The sequence below is a fragment of the Danio rerio genome, chromosome 8 (genome assembly GCF_049306965.1).
Source record: "Danio rerio strain Tuebingen ecotype United States chromosome 8, GRCz12tu, whole genome shotgun sequence".
In the NCBI taxonomy this organism is placed as follows: domain Eukaryota; kingdom Metazoa; phylum Chordata; class Actinopteri; order Cypriniformes; family Danionidae; genus Danio; species Danio rerio.
In genome coordinates this window covers 52202294-52222657 of record NC_133183.1, presented here as the reverse complement: position 1 = coordinate 52222657, position 20364 = coordinate 52202294, and the positions used below count along the sequence as shown (strand labels likewise).

The 20364-nt window shown below is 36.5% G+C and overlaps 2 long non-coding RNA genes across 2 annotated transcripts; both read left to right on the top strand.

Annotated features, from left to right (window-relative positions):
• Positions 1–4535: 4535 nt before the first annotated feature.
• On the top strand, positions 4536–6675 carry LOC141375552 (uncharacterized). The gene is made up of 2 exons (XR_012383969.1): positions 4536–4641; positions 5570–6675. It is a non-coding gene; the product is annotated as an uncharacterized lncRNA (long non-coding RNA).
• A 2599-nt stretch (positions 6676–9274) lies between these two features.
• Positions 9275–11412, top strand: LOC141375551 (uncharacterized). The gene is made up of 2 exons (XR_012383968.1): positions 9275–9380; positions 10309–11412. It is a non-coding gene; the product is annotated as an uncharacterized lncRNA (long non-coding RNA).
• Positions 11413–20364: the final 8952 nt, after the last annotated feature.

Sequence of the window (20364 nt, the reverse complement as noted above, 5' to 3'; positions counted from 1 at the left end):
CCTGCCGCTCCGTCATAATGATGTACATAGCACGTTAACGTTAATTACATACATTGCTCTGGCTAGTTATATGTTACCGGTTGTCAGTTCTACTGTAGCCTTATTCATTTTCTATAAAACAAAATATTATGTAAAACGCAAGCCTGCCTTATTGATTTCAACTTAAAAAAAATATTAAACATTGATTTGGAGTTGTTCTGAAAGGGATAGTTCACTCCCAAATCAAATTGTACTATTTACTCAGGCACATGTGCTTTTAATCTTTTGTAAGTTTCTTTCTTCTGCTGAACATTAAAGAATAGCCTATATTTTGAAGAAAGCTGAAACCTGTAACCATTTATTTCCATAGTAGAAAAAACAAAGACTATGGAAGTCAATGCTACAGGTTTCCAGCTTTCTTTAAAATATATTATTTACAGAAGATAGAAGGAAAAACAGGTTTGGAATAAGTAAAGGGAGAGTAGATTATGACAGAATTTTCAGTTTTGTGTTAAAGAAAAACTGTTTTTTGTCTTCTGATGTTATTTACTCACTGTAAATGATATTTAGAACCATTGCTGTAAACAAACAGGTGCCTGGCCAAAGTGACATTTTACTTATAAATGTGCAATTTACCACATAGCATTCTCACAGTATGGGAAGTATTAATTACTATACTGTTACTATGCTAATAATTATGTGAATGTCCACATTCTGTCATTCTAAAATGACATTTTGTGATCCAACAGGAATAGTGTTTTGAAAATGACACAGTATTATGGTGACATTTGAATATGTATTTGATATAGACTTAATATTGACATTGCTGTGTTATATTTTTACCATACAGGGCCACAGGAAAACCACACAACTTCAATGAAGATGGGAATCCTTGTAACAGTGAGCATTAGCAGCATGATGAAGTTTAAGAGCCCTGTCAACTGTGCTGAATGTCTGCTGTCCTGGAAGAGGAGATGGTGCTCGACAATAGGAGACTTTATCAATGCATCTTTTGTGCTTTTGGGTTATAGTATCTACTCAACCTGGAATACAATGACTAAATAGGTTTACATGGTAAATATTTGAAACAGATGCAGCTTTATGTGATTGAAGTTCCTCTTGAAGATTTTTTTTTTTTCACTTTTCTTAAAACTTTTATGAGTTTTTTTTCTGTTCTGGAATCATCTGTGTCAACTGGGTAAAGTAATCCATTGTTTAGATTTGATGGTGTTTTTGATATTCATTTATTAATTTTCCTTCAGCTTAGTCCCTTGTTTATCAGGGGGCGCCACAGCGGAATGAACCGTTAATTTTTTATATGCAAATATATTAGAGGTTTAATGTTATTGAATGGGTTTAACCATTAAAAATGTGATTTCATAAGTTCAGATTATCTTTTGTAGTATGAAAGTATTCAGGTGACAGCACTAAACAATGGTTAAAGTAACCTCACAAAAATACTCACATTTTATGGTGTGTTTTTACATTTTTGCAGATATTTGGGATATATATTAAGTACACTTCAGCTCTATGTATTCACCTTATTCGTCACGTACGAGCGGGCTCAGCCATTTGAATCTTTTGGCTGGAGATTTCCGCTCTCATTCACTTCCATTGATTTTTAGATGTTAAAAACAGCTTGTTATGATGCTTGATGTTGCAAACTGATATTTTCTTATTATATTATTCTGCTTTGTCTGTAGAGTCATAAACACAGTTGTTTGTAGAGCAAGTAGTTTGTCTGTTTCTGCTGTTTATTATTCCTAGTCTTTTCTCCCATAAGGCACTGAATCAGATGTTCTAAAACAATCGCAAAAACGGGGGCATTTCCTCATCAAAGAATAAAGGAGAAATAAAATGCTAGAATTTCTACAGTTACTTTATTAAAAAGTGAAATGTATTTGTTAATTTATAGTATTTTCACAATAGTGTCTCTTTAATAAATCAAATAAATAAATGTGGCAGTGTTTGGCGTATCATTATTTCATATATTCTATTATTCATTTTCTTTTGGGACAATGAGGAATAAACAATTCAGTAAAGTTGCTTTAGCATTGTTTACCAAAATACAATTAACCAATATACATTTCTAAATTAGGTGAAACCAAAAAAGCTTGCTACACACAATTTAAAATATTCAATTGGGCCAATAACATGATTGCGCAGACTTGATGTTTTTTATTGGCTCAACACATTATTTCTCATTGAGTCAATGTTAACAGGCTGTTGCCACAATTGAATATAGATGTGATCAGTCACTAGAAAATGTAGTTTAGGGAGTAATTTATATTTAAATAAATTATTATATTTATTTATTTTTTACAGGGTATAAATAAATAGAATTTATATTTATAACATAATTGTAAATATTATTCAATAAAAAAAAGTAATAAATTATTTAAATATTTGTTTGATGTATTGTATGCTTTGTATTATTATTATGGCTTATTATATTATAGTTTTATTATAGTTTTCATAGTGCAGTTTGTGGTGGATTGTTTTGAAAATCAGGTTAAAAGGGTAATAATAATTCCAGAATTGTTACTTTTATTTATTAATTATAACTTGAAAAAAAATTCAACTTAATAGAGGAAAAAGAAATGAAATGCAGCCTCTTTTATATGAATTAATGAATTTATTAATTGATTTATTAATTTACAATGGTTGCTTCCATGAATCCTGCGACTTCCACATCTTCAGGTGATTCTGATGTTACTCTTCAGGTAAATCTTCTGCTGTCCAGAATCAGCTGGTTTGTCTTAGTCGGGCATCTCCGCTGAGACCAGTCCACTATGGGTGACCCTACCGGTATCTGTGAAGTACCAGTGGCGAAGCTCTCAGCATCACTGATGCACACAAGCCCTCACAGCACGTCAAGCTGCAAACCACGTGAGGGACCCTAACCTACCCTACCCTAACAGACACCGCAAATCACTAAACGCATCGAAACTCTCAGAAGAGTCCAGCGACCGACCAGCAACACGAGAACAAGTGCTCAGAAAACTTCGACAACCGCGCCGAAAACCACCTGAAACATCCTGAAGACCACCGAGCAAACCAAGAGCTTCAGTCAACAACACCAAGAATCAATAAAAACAACCAATTGATGAAACAAAACATGCAAAAGGAAACTTACTGTGAACTTGCTCTACAACTATGTACACTATATACATACGCAGGCCTGCAGTGTGGTTTGGGACACTGTAAAGGCTCAGCGTCTGGCCCTCTTTCTTCTGGGCTTCTCAGGTAGTGGCTCTCCACTGATGTCCACATGGACTCGAGGAGCCATGCTGTTTGGTCCGGATCCACATCTGCGTTCTGTAACGAGGATTCGTCCATCAGCCAGCACCGTCTCCTCCATTACAGGACACCTGAGTGCATCCCACAGCCGCTGCTTGATCTCCAGGCCCAGCTGAAAGCTGTAGGGACGACTCTTGATCATGGGCTCGACCACAGAGTAGTAGATGTTCTGGTAGGCCTGAACGCTGTAGCCGTGGATAGTGAGTGGCTCTTCCTGCTGTCCCACGTCCACTGAAGACACTGGGGATGATGGACGGATGTGGGGAAGGACAGCCGCGTTCTTCAGGTGACGCTCCTCCAGACCTGGGGAAGAGATACAGCTGTAAGTGTGATCCAACCTGATCACAGCTGCAGGATCCTGAACAGATGGGACACCCTCCAGCAGGAAGTCCTTCAGGTGTGCTGGAAGACTCCTGGTTCGTCTGAGGCACCGCTGCTCCATGAATATCAACTTTCCAAATCAGACAAACTGATGAAACTTGTCAAAGTGGAGAGTTCAAAGAGCTCAAGTGATCAGATTCAGAGAGATGTGTTGATTCCCAGTGTAAACTCAGGTTGCCGTGGTGACAGAATATTGGAGTCTTTTAAATGTAAACAACACTTGATCAGCAGAAAGTCAATTAGTGGAGGAGTTCCTCTCTGTTGCTTCTCTATTACACATTTAGTCTTTTTACAGTATAAAAAAGTAAATATAGTGTGAACTAAACAAAATGTGTAATACAGAAACATTAACACTTTCAGATAAATTTGATTAAAATCAGTTAGGGTAAGCAGATATCCTGATAATTATTACTATTTTTATCATAACTGGGTCTAAATCCCCAAACAATAATAAAAACGAAAAAATACATAAAATATTCTCTTCCTTTATTTATACATTATTTATTTATTTTTCATAATTAATTTTTATCAAATTTTGTTGCAATCTAACTTTATTTAACCAAATTTCAAATACGTTTTTTTATCTGATCATATTTTTGCATCAATTATTTTATTATTAGATTATTAAAAAAATGACCCTGTAAATAAAATAATTGTGGACACTTACTATTAAATATTGACTCAACAAATGACATCACAATAATAAGTCCCAAACGAAAAAAAAATCCACATAAATAATTTCAGCTCATGGTCTGAAGTAAAAATTTTAAATATTCATTCACCAAACATAAAACTGAGATTTGGCAATTTATCAAACATAGGTGAAACAGTATTTGAGTTTGTGAACAAACCTTGCAGCAAAAACACGTGTACGCATGCGCGTGAGAGTCGTTTGTTGGATCAGATGTAAATTCCAGCGCAGCAATGGCAGAGCTCCTCCGAAACATCATATTCCGGCGATTTTCCTTCTTCAAAGTTATGGTGAGTAGTGAAATCTGTATTTATTGAATCGTTTTAAAGTTTAGTCAAATGCAAGTCTCAGTAAATCCTGACATAAAACGAAAAGCATGGGTATTACGTTAACCTGCCGCTCCGTCATAATGATGTACATAGCACGTTAACGTTTTTTACATACATTACTCTGGCTAGTTATATGTTACCGGTTGTCAGTTCTACTGTAACCTTATTCATTTTCTATAAAACAAAATATTATGTAAAACACAAGCCTGCCTTATTGATTTCAACTTAAAAATATTAAACATTGATTTGGAGTTGTTCTGAAAGGGATAGTTCACCCCCAAATCAAATTGTACTATTTACTCAGGCACATGTGCTTTCTAACTTTTGTAAGTTTCTTTCTTCTGCTGAACACTAAAGAATAGTCTATATTTTGAAGAAAGCTGAAACCTGTAACCATTTATGTCCATAGTAGGAAAAACAAAGACTATGGAAGTCAATGCTACAGGTTTCCAGCTTTCTTTAAAATATATTATTTACAGGAGATAGAAGGAAAAACTGGTTTGGAATAAGTAAAGGGAGAGTAGATTATGACAGAATTTTCCATTTTGTGTGAAAGAAAAACTGTTTTTTGTCTTCTGATGTTATTTACTCACTGTAAATGATATTTAGAACCATTGCTGTAAACAAACAGGTGCCTGGCCAAAGTGACATTTTACATCTAAATCTGCAATTTTTAACATAGCATTCTCACATTATGGGAAGTATTAATTACTATACTGTTACTATGCTAATAATTATGTGAATGTCCACATTCTGTCATTCTAAAATGACATTTTGTGATCCAACAGGAATAGTGTTTTGAAAATGACACAGTATTATGGTGACATTTGATTATGTATTTGATATAGACTTAATATTGACATTGCTGTGTTATATTTTTAATATACAGAGCCACTGGAAAACCACACAGCTACAATGAAGATAGGAATCCTTGAAACAGTGAGCATTAGCAGCATGATGAAGTTTAAGAACCCTGTCAACTGTGCTGAATGTCTGCTGTCCTGGAAGAGGAGATGGTGCTCAACAATAGGAGACTTTATCAATTCATCTTTTGTGCTTTTGGGTTATATTATCTACTCAACCTGGAATACAATGACTAAATAGGTTTACATGGTAAATATTTGAAACAGATGCAGCTTTATGTGCTTGAAGTTCCTCTTGAAGATTTTTTTTTCACTTTTCTTAAAACTTTTATGAGTTTTTTTTTCTGTTCTGGAATCATCTGTGTCAACTGGGTAAAGTAACCCATTGTTTAGATTTGATGGTGTTTTTGATATTCATTTATTAATTTTCCTTCAGCTTAGTCCCTTGTTTATCAGGGGACGCCACAGCTGAATGAACCGTTAATTTTTTATATGCAAATATATTAGAGGTTTAATGTTAATGAATGGGTTTAACCATTGAAAATGTGATTTCATAAGTTCAGATTATCTTTTGTAGTATGAAAGTATTCAGGTGACAGCACTAAACAATGGTTAAAGTAACCTCACAAAAATACTCACATTTTATGGTGTGTTTTTACATTTTTGCAGATATTTGGGATATATATTAAGTACACTCCAGCTCTATGTATTCACCTTATTCGTCACGTACGAGCGGGCTCAGCCATTTTAATCTTTTTGGCTGGAGATTTCCGCTCTCATTCACTTCCATTGATTTTTAGATGTTAAAAACAGCTTGTTATGATGCTTGATGTTGCAAACTGATATTTTCTTATTATATTATTCTGCTTTGTCTGTAGAGTCATAAACACAGTTGTTTGTAGAGCAAGTAGTTTGTCTGTTTCTGCTGTTTATTATTCCTAGTCTTTTCTCCCATAAGGCACTGAATCAGATGTTCTAAAACAATCGCAAAAACGGGGGCATTTCCTCATCAAAGAATAAAGGAGAAATAAAATGCTAGAATTTCTACGGTTACTTTATTAAAAAGTGAAATGTATTTGTTAATTTATAGTATTTTCACAATAGTGTCTCTTTAATAAATCAAATAAATAAATGTGGCAGTGTTTGGCGTATCATTATTTCATATATTCTATTATTCATTTTCTTTTGGGACAATGAGGAATAAACAATTCAGTAAAGTTGCTTTAGCATTGTTTACCAAAATACAATTAACCAATATACATTTCTAAATTAGGTGAAACCAAAAAAGCTTGCTACACACAATTTAAAATATTCAATTGGGCCAATAACATGATTGCGCAGACTTGATGTTTTTTATTGGCTCAACACATTATTTCTCATTGAGTCAATGTTAACAGGCTGTTGCCACAATTGAATATAGATGTGATCAGTCACTAGAAAATGTAGTTTAGGGAGTAATTTATATTTAAATAAATTATTATATTTATTTATTTTTTACAGGGTATAAATAAATAGAATTTATATTTATAACATAATTGTAAATATTATTCAATAAAAAAAAGTAATAAATTATTTAAATATTTGTTTGATGTATTGTATGCTTTGTATTATTATTATGGCTTATTATATTATAGTTTTATTATAGTTTTCATAGTGCAGTTTGTGGTGGATTGTTTTGAAAATCAGGTTAAAAGGGTAATAATAATTCCAGAATTGTTACTTTTATTTATTAATTATAACTTGAAAAAAAATTCAACTTAATAGAGGAAAAAGAAATGAAATGCAGCCTCTTTTATATGAATTAATGAATTTATTAATTGATTTATTAATTTACAATGGTTGCTTCCATGAATCCTGCGACTTCCACATCTTCAGGTGATTCTGATGTTACTCTTCAGGTAAATCTTCTGCTGTCCAGAATCAGCTGGTTTGTCTTAGTCGGGCATCTCCGCTGAGACCAGTCCACTATGGGTGACCCTACCGGTATCTGTGAAGTACCAGTGGCGAAGCTCTCAGCATCACTGATGCACACAAGCCCTCACAGCACGTCAAGCTGCAAACCACGTGAGGGACCCTAACCTACCCTACCCTAACAGACACCGCAAATCACTAAACGCATCGAAACTCTCAGAAGAGTCCAGCGACCGACCAGCAACACGAGAACAAGTGCTCAGAAAACTTCGACAACCGCGCCGAAAACCACCTGAAACATCCTGAAGACCACCGAGCAAACCAAGAGCTTCAGTCAACAACACCAAGAATCAATAAAAACAACCAATTGATGAAACAAAACATGCAAAAGGAAACTTACTGTGAACTTGCTCTACAACTATGTACACTATATACATACGCAGGCCTGCAGTGTGGTTTGGGACACTGTAAAGGCTCAGCGTCTGGCCCTCTTTCTTCTGGGCTTCTCAGGTAGTGGCTCTCCACTGATGTCCACATGGACTCGAGGAGCCATGCTGTTTGGTCCGGATCCACATCTGCGTTCTGTAACGAGGATTCGTCCATCAGCCAGCACCGTCTCCTCCATTACAGGACACCTGAGTGCATCCCACAGCCGCTGCTTGATCTCCAGGCCCAGCTGAAGGCTGTAGGGACGACTCTTGATCATGGGCTCGACCACAGAGTAGTAGATGTTCTGGTAGGCCTGAACGCTGTAGCCGTGGATAGTGAGTGGCTCTTCCTGCTGTCCCACGTCCACTGAAGACACTGGGGATGATGGACGGATGTGGGGAAGGACAGCCGCGTTCTTCAGGTGACGCTCCTCCAGACCTGGGGAAGAGATACAGCTGTAAGTGTGATCCAACCTGATCACAGCTGCAGGATCCTGAACAGATGGGACACCCTCCAGCAGGAAGTCCTTCAGGTGTGCTGGAAGACTCCTGGTTCGTCTGAGGCACCGCTGCTCCATGAATATCAACTTTCCAAATCAGACAAACTGATGAAACTTGTCAAAGTGGAGAGTTCAAAGAGCTCAAGTGATCAGATTCAGAGAGATGTGTTGATTCCCAGTGTAAACTCAGGTTGCCGTGGTGACAGAATATTGGAGTCTTTTAAATGTAAACAACACTTGATCAGCAGAAAGTCAATTAGTGGAGGAGTTCCTCTCTGTTGCTTCTCTATTACACATTTAGTCTTTTTACAGTATAAAAAAGTAAATATAGTGTGAACTAAACAAAATGTGTAATACAGAAACATTAACACTTTCAGATAAATTTGATTAAAATCAGTTAGGGTAAGCAGATATCCTGATAATTATTACTATTTTTATCATAACTGGGTCTAAATCCCCAAACAATAATAAAAACGAAAAAATACATAAAATATTCTCTTCCTTTATTTATACATTATTTATTTATTTTTCATAATTAATTTTTATCAAATTTTGTTGCAATCTAACTTTATTTAACCAAATTTCAAATACGTTTTTTTATCTGATCATATTTTTGCATCAATTATTTTATTATTAGATTATTAAAAAAATGACCCTGTAAATAAAATAATTGTGGACACTTACTATTAAATATTGACTCAACAAATGACATCACAATAATAAGTCCCAAACGAAAAAAAAATCCACATAAATAATTTCAGCTCATGGTCTGAAGTAAAAATTTTAAATATTCATTCACCAAACATAAAACTGAGATTTGGCAATTTATCAAACATAGGTGAAACAGTATTTGAGTTTGTGAACAAACCTTGCAGCAAAAACACGTGTACGCATGCGCGTGAGAGTCGTTTGTTGGATCAGATGTAAATTCCAGCGCAGCAATGGCAGAGCTCCTCCGAAACATCATATTCAGGCGATTTTCCTTCTTCAAAGTTATGGTGAGTAGTGAAATCTGTATTTATTGAATCGTTTTAAAGTTTAGTCAAATGCAAGTTTCAGTAATTCCTGACATAAAACGAAAAGCATGGGTATTACGTTAACCTGCCGCTCCGTCATAATGATGTACATAGCACGTTAACGTTTTTTACATACATTACTCTGGCTAGTTATATGTTACCGGTTGTCAGTTCTACTGTAACCTTATTCATTTTCTATAAAACAAAATATTATGTAAAACACAAGCCTGCCTTATTGATTTCAACTTAAAAATATTAAACATTGATTTGGAGTTGTTCTGAAAGGGATAGTTCACCCCCAAATCAAATTGTACTATTTACTCAGGCACATGTGCTTTCTAACTTTTGTAAGTTTCTTTCTTCTGCTGAACACTAAAGAATAGTCTATATTTTGAAGAAAGCTGAAACCTGTAACCATTTATGTCCATAGTAGGAAAAACAAAGACTATGGAAGTCAATGCTACAGGTTTCCAGCTTTCTTTAAAATATATTATTTACAGGAGATAGAAGGAAAAACTGGTTTGGAATAAGTGAAGGGAGAGTAGATTATGACAGAATTTTCCATTTTGTGTGAAAGAAAAACTGTTTTTTGTCTTCTGATGTTATTTACTCACTGTAAATGATATTTAGAACCATTGCTGTAAACAAACAGGTGCCTGGCCAAAGTGACATTTTACATCTAAATCTGCAATTTTTAACATAGCATTCTCACATTATGGGAAGTATTAATTACTATACTGTTACTATGCTAATAATTATGTGAATGTCCACATTCTGTCATTCTAAAATGACATTTTGTGATCCAACAGGAATAGTGTTTTGAAAATGACACAGTATTATGGTGACATTTGATTATGTATTTGATATAGACTTAATATTGACATTGCTGTGTTATATTTTTAATATACAGAGCCACTGGAAAACCACACAGCTACAATGAAGATAGGAATCCTTGAAACAGTGAGCATTAGCAGCATGATGAAGTTTAAGAACCCTGTCAACTGTGCTGAATGTCTGCTGTCCTGGAAGAGGAGATGGTGCTCGACAATAGGAGACTTTATCAATTCATCTTTTGTGCTTTTGGGTTATATTATCTACTCAACCTGGAATACAATGACTAAATAGGTTTACATGGTAAATATTTGAAACAGATGCAGCTTTATGTGCTTGAAGTTCCTCTTGAAGATTTTTTTTTCACTTTTCTTAAAACTTTTATGAGTTTTTTTTTCTGTTCTGGAATCATCTGTGTCAACTGGGTAAAGTAACCCATTGTTTAGATTTGATGGTGTTTTTGATATTCATTTATTAATTTTCCTTCAGCTTAGTCCCTTGTTTATCAGGGGACGCCACAGCTGAATGAACCGTTAATTTTTTATATGCAAATATATTAGAGGTTTAATGTTAATGAATGGGTTTAACCATTGAAAATGTGATTTCATAAGTTCAGATTATCTTTTGTAGTATGAAAGTATTCAGGTGACAGCACTAAACAATGGTTAAAGTAACCTCACAAAAATACTCACATTTTATGGTGTGTTTTTACATTTTTGCAGATATTTGGGATATATATTAAGTACACTCCAGCTCTATGTATTCACCTTATTCGTCACGTACGAGCGGGCTCAGCCATTTTAATCTTTTTGGCTGGAGATTTCCGCTCTCATTCACTTCCATTGATTTTTAGATGTTAAAAACAGCTTGTTATGATGCTTGATGTTGCAAACTGATATTTTCTTATTATATTATTCTGCTTTGTCTGTAGAGTCATAAACACAGTTGTTTGTAGAGCAAGTACTTTGTCTGTTTTCTGGTGTTTATAGTCTTTTCCCCCATAAGGCACTGAATCAGATGTTCTAAAACAATCGCAAAAACGGGGGCATTTCCTCATCAAAGAATAAAGGAGAAATAAAATGCTACAATTTCTACGGTTACTTTATTGAAATGTGAAATGTATTTGTTAATTTATAGTATTTTCACAATAGTGTCTCTTTAATAAATCAAATAAATAAATGTGGCAGTGTTTGGTGTATCATTATTTCATATATTCTATTATTAATTTTCTTTCGGGACAATAAGGAATAAACAATTCAGTAAAGTTGCTTTAGCATTGTTTACCAAAATACAATTAACCAATATACATTTCTAAATTAGATGAACACACAATTTAAAATATTTGATTGGGCCAATAACATGATTGCGCAGACTTGATGGTTTTTATTGGCTCAACACATTATTTCTCAGTGAGTCAATGTTAACAGGCTGTTGCCACAATTAAATTTAGATGTGATCAGTCACTAGAAAATGTAGTTTAGGGAGTAATTTATATTTAAATAAATTATTATATTTATTTATTTTTACAGCATATAAATAATTAGAATTTATATTTATAACATAATTGTAAATATTATTTAATCAAAAAATGGAATAAATTATTTAAATATGTGTTTGATGTATTGTATGCTTTGTATTATTATTATGGCTTATTATATTATAGTTTTATTATAGTTTTCATAGTGCAGTTTGTGGTGGATTGTTTTGAAAATCAGGTTAAAAGGGTAATAATAATTCCAGAATTGTTAATTTTATTTATTAATTATAACTTGAAAAAAAATCTACTTAATAGAGGGAAAAGAAATGAAATGCAGCCTCTTTTATATGAATTAATGAATTTATTAATTGATTTATTAATTTACAATGGTTGCTTCCATGAATCCTGCGACTTCCACATCTTCAGGTGATTCTGATGTTACTCTTCAGGTAAATCTTCTGCTGTCCAGAATCAGCTGGTTTGTCTTAGTCGGGCATCTCCGCTGAGACCAGTCCACTATGGGTGACCCTACCGGTATCTGTGAAGTACCAGTGGCGAAGCTCTCAGCATCACTGATGCACACAAGCCCTCACAGCACGTCAAGCTGCAAACCACGTGAGGGACCCTAACCTACCCTACCCTAACAGACACCGCAAATCACTAAACGCATCGAAACTCTCAGAAGAGTCCAGCGACCGACCAGCAACACGAGAACAAGCGCTCAGAAAACCTCGACAACCGCGCAGAAAACCACCTGAAACAACCTGAAGACCACCGAGCAAACCAAGAGCTTCAGTCAACAACACCAAGAATCAATAAAAACAACCAATTGATGAAACAAAACATGCAAAAGGAAACTTACTGTGAACTTGCTCTACAACTATGTACACTATATACATACGCAGGCCTGCAGTGTGGTTTGGGACACTGTAAAGGCTCAGCGTCTGGCCCTCTTTCTTCTGGGCTTCTCAGGTAGTGGCTCTCCACTGATGTCCACATGGACTCGAGGAGCCATGCTGTTTGGTCCGGATCCACATCTGCGTTCTGTAACGAGGATTCGTCCATCAGCCAGCACCGTCTCCTCCATTACAGGACACCTGAGTGCCTCCCACAGCCGCTGCTTGATCTCCAGGCCCAGCTGAAGGCTGTAGGGACGACTCTTGATCATGGGCTCGACCACAGAGTAGTAGATGTCCTGGTAGGCCTGAACGCTGTAGCCATGGATAGTGAGTGGCTCCTCCTTCTGTCCCACGTCCACTGAAGACACTGGGGATGATGGACGGATGTGGGGAAGGACAGCCGCGTTCTGCAGGTGACGCTCCTCCAGACCTGGGGAAGAGATACAGCTGTAAGTGTGATCCAACCTGATCACAGCTGCAGGATCCTGAACAGATGGGACACCCTCCAGCAGGAAGTCCTTCAGGTGTGCTGGAAGACTCCTGGTTCGTCTGAGGCACCGCTGCTCCATGAATATCAACTTTCCAAATCAGACAAACTGATGAAACTTGTCAAAGTGGAGAGTTCAAAGAGCTCAAGTGATCAGATTCAGAGAGATGTGTTGATTTCCAGTGTAAACTCAGGTTGCCGTGGTGACAGAATATTGGAGTCTTTTAAATGTAAACAACACTTGATCAGCAGAAAGTCAATTAGTGAAGGAGTTCCTCTCTGTTGCTTCTCTATTACACATTTAGTCTTTTTACAGTTTAAAAAGGTAAATATAGTGTGAACTAAACAAAATGTGTAAAACAGAAACATTAACACTTTCAGATAAATTTGATTAAAATCAGTTAGGGTAAGCAGATATCCTGATAATTATTATAATTTTTTTTATCATAACTGGGTCTAGATCCCAAAACAATAATAAAAACGAAAACATACATGAAATATTCTCTTCATTTATTTATATATTATTTATTTATTTTTCATAATTAATTTTTATCAAATTTTGTTGCAATCTAACTTTATTTAACCAAATTTCAAATACGTTTTTTATCTGATCATATCTTTGCATTAATTATTTTATTATTACATTATTTAAAAAAAAAAACACTGTAAATTAAATACTGACTCAACAAATTACATCACAATAATAAGCCCCAAACGAAAAAAATCCGCATAAATAATTTCAGCTCATGGTCTCAAGTAAAAATTTAAAATATTCATTCACCAAACATCATATTCAGGCGATTTTCCTTCATCAAAGTTATGGTGAGTCGTGAATTCTGTATTTATTAAATCGTTTTTAAGTTTAGTCAAATGCAAGTCTCAGTAATTCCTGACATAAAACGAAAAGTATGGGTATTACGTTAACCTGCCGCTCCGTCATAATGATGTACATAGCACGTTAACGTTAATTACATACATTACTCTGGCTAGTTATATGTTACCGGTTGTCAGTTCTACTGTAGCCTTATTCATTTTCTATAAAACAAAATATTATGTAAAACACAAGCCTGCCTTATTGATTTCAACTTAAAAATAATAAACATTGATTTGGATTTCTTAAAGGGACAGTTCACTCCCAAATCAAATTGAACTATTTACTCAGGCACATGTGCTTTCTAACTTTTGTAAGTTTCTTTCTTCTGCTGAACTCTAGAGAATATATTTTAAAGAAAGCTGAAACCTGTAACCATTTATTTCCATAGTAGGAAAAGCAACGACTATGGAAGTCAATGCTACAGGTTTCCAGCTTTCTTTAAAATATATTATTTACAGAAGATAGAAAGAAAAACAGGTTTAAAATAAGTGAAGGGAGATTAGTGAAGCTAATTTTTTCTCTCTCGATAATCTACTGAACACACCATTGTTTTGCAATAACTTGCCTAATTACCCTAACCTGCCTAGTTAACCTAATTAACCTAGTAAAGCCTTTAAATGTCACTTTAAGCTGTATAGAAGTTTGAAAAATATCCGGTAAAATATTATTTACTGTCATCATAGCAAAGATAAAATAAATCAGTTATTAGAGATGAGATATTAAAACTATTATGTTTACAAAAAATACAAATGTGCTGAAACAATCTTCCCTCCATTTAACAGAAGTTGGGGAAAAAAATAAACAGGGGCGATAATAATTCAGCTAATAATTCTGACTTCAACTATATATATATATATATATATATATATATATATATATATATATATATATATATGTATGTATTGGCAATATATAAATACACTTTTATGTCAAAAAGATTATGTTAGGAAGACATTTTATAAATTTCCTACCTTAAACTTTATCAAATGACGTGTATCATTGCTTTTTCTGTATGCCATTACATGCCTTCAGATCCATTAAAGATGGCACTGAGACCTCTCTTGTGGAACTGGACGTTTAATGATACTCGAACAGCAGTCACTACATGTGAATTACATTGTGTGGTAAAAAAAAATATTATTTTAAGATTCTATTTTATGAAAGACACTTTCTATGTTTAGTTAGCATCCAGTGGAAAGATGTTTATTGTAGCGTTCTAATAAGATGCCTGCTAGAAAGCAAGACTTACTTGAATTGAAGTACAGTAAGTATTCTTATCTATATATAGAATCTAGTATAAAAATGATGGAGCTGAATTTCACCTCTGGTCATCCTTACCACAGAAATATCCTCATCTTATGCTTTGTATGTATAGTGGGTACAAAGGAGACTTTATTAAGAGAATCTTCAGGCAGGACAAGGTCAAAACAGGGACAATCAGTAGCATGCAGATAGTCCAAAAACGTAGTCAGAATACAGGCAAATGGTCGGGACAGGCGGCAAAACTGCATACAACAATACACAAAGCAAAGGTCAAAAAACACGGCATGCAAGACAAGGAAACACTTCATATTTTATACCCATCTGATCACGAGCTTCCACCTGTGTGTATAATCAGGAAGAAAACTGGAACTGGTGTGTGTGCATGGTGCATGATGGGAGCTGTAGTCCATTAAAGTGGCAGACGTGTAGTCCTGCAAATGCTAGATTGCTGGTGATCGTGACAGAACGCTTAACCCCTAAGTAATCATTGGAGATATTCAGGATTGTATGCACATGTGTGGAAATGTTTGATTTAACCAATCAGGATAAAACATGTTTATGCATGACACAATCAGTGACATATGTTAGAGTATAATTGTTGTTGATTTGCGATTGTGCATGTCTTGAGATTTTAGATCTGACACAACTGTCATTTTTGGGTTTAAACTCTCGTTCTCTAACATGTGCATTTCTAAGGACTTTGTTTAGACTACTTTAACGGTGAATATCTCAGATTCTAGATCTATTAAGCCTATTTATTCAACTGTTTAGATTTTTAAAATCTAAATAAATAAGAGCCTTACTTTGTTACAGTACATTATAAACGCCACTTTTAATCAATTTAATGTATCCTTCCTGAAAAAAAAAGCATAAACTTAGTGTGGTAAACAAACAAGTGAGAAAAAAGAAAGATCAGACTACAATTGGAAATCAAACAGAGTTGAAGTTTTGCCTCTTTTAGCCAAGACATGATTAGAGAGAATGACGTTTGTCCTGCAGGAAGTGTCATCATGGCTATTATCAGAGGTAGTGAACCTCCTCCTCACACATTTAAAACCTCTTACACGCTCCATGGCTCATAGATTTGGCAGATTAAAGCGTGACCGGGTGGAGTACATTTGAGATACAAAAGCAGATTATGCAGATTCATTGACTACTTTCATTGCAAATGACTGATGAGTGTCCCAGGCGGCGTTTTCATGTGTACGATTGAAATAAGTCCCGCTTATCAGCCGCATGTATTTTATGGGCAAAAAGGGCGCAAAAATAATGAATAATGATCCACCAATGTCATATATCATTAGGTATAGGGTGGAGGTGTTTATATGCCAAATGTTCAATTTACTGTTATGAATGATATAATAATCCATGCAGAGTAATTATAATGGTCGTATTCATTCAAGACGATGAATAGGGTGATGCAAGCCAGTGTGTGACATCCAAAAGAGAAGACAATGACCAGCACTCCTTAATCTGATTTAGTGAAAAACAACATGGATATGATTGCTGATCCTCTAGTGGATCATTGGCAATGCTGTCTGTTATTTAATGAACTCCTTATGTGCAAAGTTTCGGTCCAATTTCTTTGCATTAGGTAGAGCATTGAAAAACTTCTAACTAGTTATATATCTCATAAACCTATTCTCTTACAGGAAATGTAAAGACTCTCATTGAAAGTTCAGATTATTCATTGCCTTTTATGCAGTGCTTTTCATAAATCATACACATTACACATCTTTTTTTGGCTAGCAGATGTTCAAAAAACTTCATTTACAAAGTCTCGCTTGCTTCCACACTCTCAGAAGTAAAGGTACAGGAGCTGTCACAAATGTACCTAAAAAGTACCTTTGATGTTCCATTTTGGCCCCTTTAGGTACAAATATGTACCATTTGTAAAGGTACTGCCCCAGTGACAGCTCCTGTACCTTTATTTCTGAAATTGCAGAGATTTGGGTGTTGCCATCCACATCCATCCACCCATCTATCCACTTCCATCCACATCCATTCATCTAGGTCACAGGTGTCAAACTCAGTTCCAAAAGGGCCGCAGCTCTGCACAGTTTAGTTCCAACCCTAATTAAACACACCTGATCAAACTAATTGAGTCCTTCAGGCTTGTTCGAAACCTACAGGTAAGTGTGTTGGAGCAGGGTTGGAACTAAACTGTGTAGTGCTTCGACCCTCCAGGAATTGAGTTTGACACCCCTGGGTGTTCCCAGGCAAGCCGAGAGACATAGGCTGTTTCTCAATTCCAAGAACGCAGAGAACGGACTTGTGTTCTTGTGGAGACCAGTCTTGCCAGGTGTCCTCGGAAGAACGAACTCAGGAGACCGCGAGGGCAGAGAATGCGTCCTTTGAGAAATGGGATGCTGCGTTCTTCCTGATGGTCACGTGACCTTCACGCGTTTTAAATAGTAAATTATTTAAACATTACAGCATTCATACAACGATTTATTGTTTCCCCCCTTATCAACATATATACTTTGCATAAAAACATTATAAATATACTCTGCACAATTTAAATAAAACAGATTTTAATACGAATTTCAGCAAACAAACAACCCTTAATGTGTTTATTCCTTTATTAAGATGTCCATGGTAATGTTTAATGATCTCTCTGAACTTTAATAATAAATCTAAATAAAATGCTGCGCTTCCCACCTCCAGTCGCAATGACTTCTGGGACTTCCAGAGCGAGTTTAGTGCTCAAGTCTGCATCAGTGCGTCCTCGATATCAAGATCACATCCGGGAAGTTTCACGCGTCCTCCGTACTTGCGGTCTTGAGTATTGGAACTGAACTTAGGCAGCTGATGATGACGTTGCACGAGAACACGAGGATGCAAGACCGATGAAGAACGCATATTGAGAAACAGCCACTGTGATTGGACATATCCAGAACGCCTCAATATGAGGGCATTCAGGAGGCATCCGAAACAGATGCCCGAGCCATCTCAGCTCTCTCCATGTGTAGGAGCAGCAGTCCTACTCTGTGTTCCTCCCTGGAGACACAGCTCCTCACTTTAACTCTAAGAACGTGCCCTGTCACCATGTGAAGGACACTTATTTTGGTTACTTGTATCCAAGATCTTGTCCTTTTGGTCATGGGCTAAATCTCATGACTATAGGTGAAAGTAGGAATGTAGATTACTCAATAAGACAAGAGCTTTGGCTCTCCTGAGCTTCTTCTTTACCACAACAGACCAATAAATTGACCACATTACTGCTGCTGATCCTCCTGTCAATTTCAAGTTCCATCTCTCCCTCACTCTTGAACAAAACTCCAAGATACTTGAATTCCTCCACCTGGGGCAAGGACTATACTCCAACATAGAAAAATGACAAGCCACCTTTTCCTGGTCGAGCCACATGGCCTCAAAATTGGACGTGCCAATTTTCATCCCTGCTGCATTACACCCAACAGCAAACTGTCACAGAGCATGTTGAAGGTCAAGGTCCATTTAAGCCGACAGTACAACATCATCAGACAACATCATCTGCAAAAGGCAGAGATGAAATCCTGTGTTCCCTAAATCAAACCCCTTCTGGTCCAAGGCTGTACTTAGAAATTCTGTCCATAAAAAAAATATTAAAGAGCCCATATTATACATGAAATAGGGTCATATCTTGGTTGTAATGGTCTCCAACAACAGTCTAATATGCATGCAAGGTCAAAAAACACTTTCATGGTCTTATAGTCTGCATTTATTTTTACCTAATTATCCCAGCGACTCCCGTATGAATCGTCCAGTGATTTATTTGTTCCCAAACCCCTCCTTAGCGCGAAGCTAATCTGCGCTGATTGGACCGATGACAGTCTGTTGCGATTGGTCGACTGCCTTCAGTCCGAGAGTGAAATGCACACAAACACACATATTGCCCTCGTCCTTGCGCGCACACACCCGCCAGGTTTTAGCCTGAACCCGACCGCTCCCGCTTATATTAAGAATTTGTTGTCCCGGTGCCCGACCCGCCCTGTTTTCTGCCCGTCGCGCCCGATACCGCTATAGAGCGGGGGAGAACATAACCGAAAATCACCCAGCTAAACAGTACAGACAGCCAAGCTGTCTGTATAAACACACACACAAGCACCAAGCAGACACACAGGTAAAGCTCTCTCCTTCTCTCTCATTCGCATAGCAATATCTGCGATATTGCTAGACAGCCCGCTCCCGTCCCAAATTAAACCCGTTACCGACCGCTCCCGCGATTTATTATTCCCGCGCCGCAGTAATCTGGTCGGGTCCCGCGGTGGGAATGCAGACCTCTACCACGGAGCTCCGTATACAAAGCAACACGCGTCGCGTTTTTAACGTGGCTTTGCACGCGATAAGAGAATATAGCCAGTTAACCTGATACAGTACACGCGGTTACAAGTAACAAATCACAACTAAACACATTTGCAAGCTAGAGTAAATGAGGCAACAACTTTAATCGCACATACTTACACTTGAGAAATGGAGGAAGAAACCCATCCTGACGTCCATCAGTAAGTTACTCTTTACTGATCCTTCCTTTAACAAACGCAGATGAAGTATTCTTTGTAGCATGTAGTTTGCAGAAGTTTCCAGTAGTTTCCAACTGCTTGGCTATAATGCTGAGGTTTCATCTTTGGGTAGAGACTCGATAATATCCATCTGCAGTGTGACTTCAATCGACCGGCATGTTTGTGTGCGTGTGTTTGTGGGTGTGTGTGTGTGTCTGCGTTTCTGCGTCAGAGGGCGGGGCCTCAGGTTTGAAATCTCCCGGGTTTGCGCGTGCACGTGAATAACTTGGTTTCGTTCGTACGTCATGGCGAAACACCTAATGACTCGGTATCAAGGCGACTCGTTTGAAGCTCTATGAGTCGACTCTTTTATAGATGAATCAACCATTTTAAACACTGTAATCTTACAGATTTAAACCTTAGCTGGATACTTCACTTCACTTATAGCTGTGTTACACACTACATGGAGGGGAATTTTCAAAAACCCATAATATGGGCTCTTTAACAGAACCGCTGACAAAGAGCAGCCCTTCCAGAGTCCAACATGCACAAGGAACAAGTCTGAGTTTTGCCTGCAATGCGAACCAAACTCATGCTCTGGTCATACAGAGAGACTTGAAGCCTATAACAGATCGCATCCGACCCTGTATA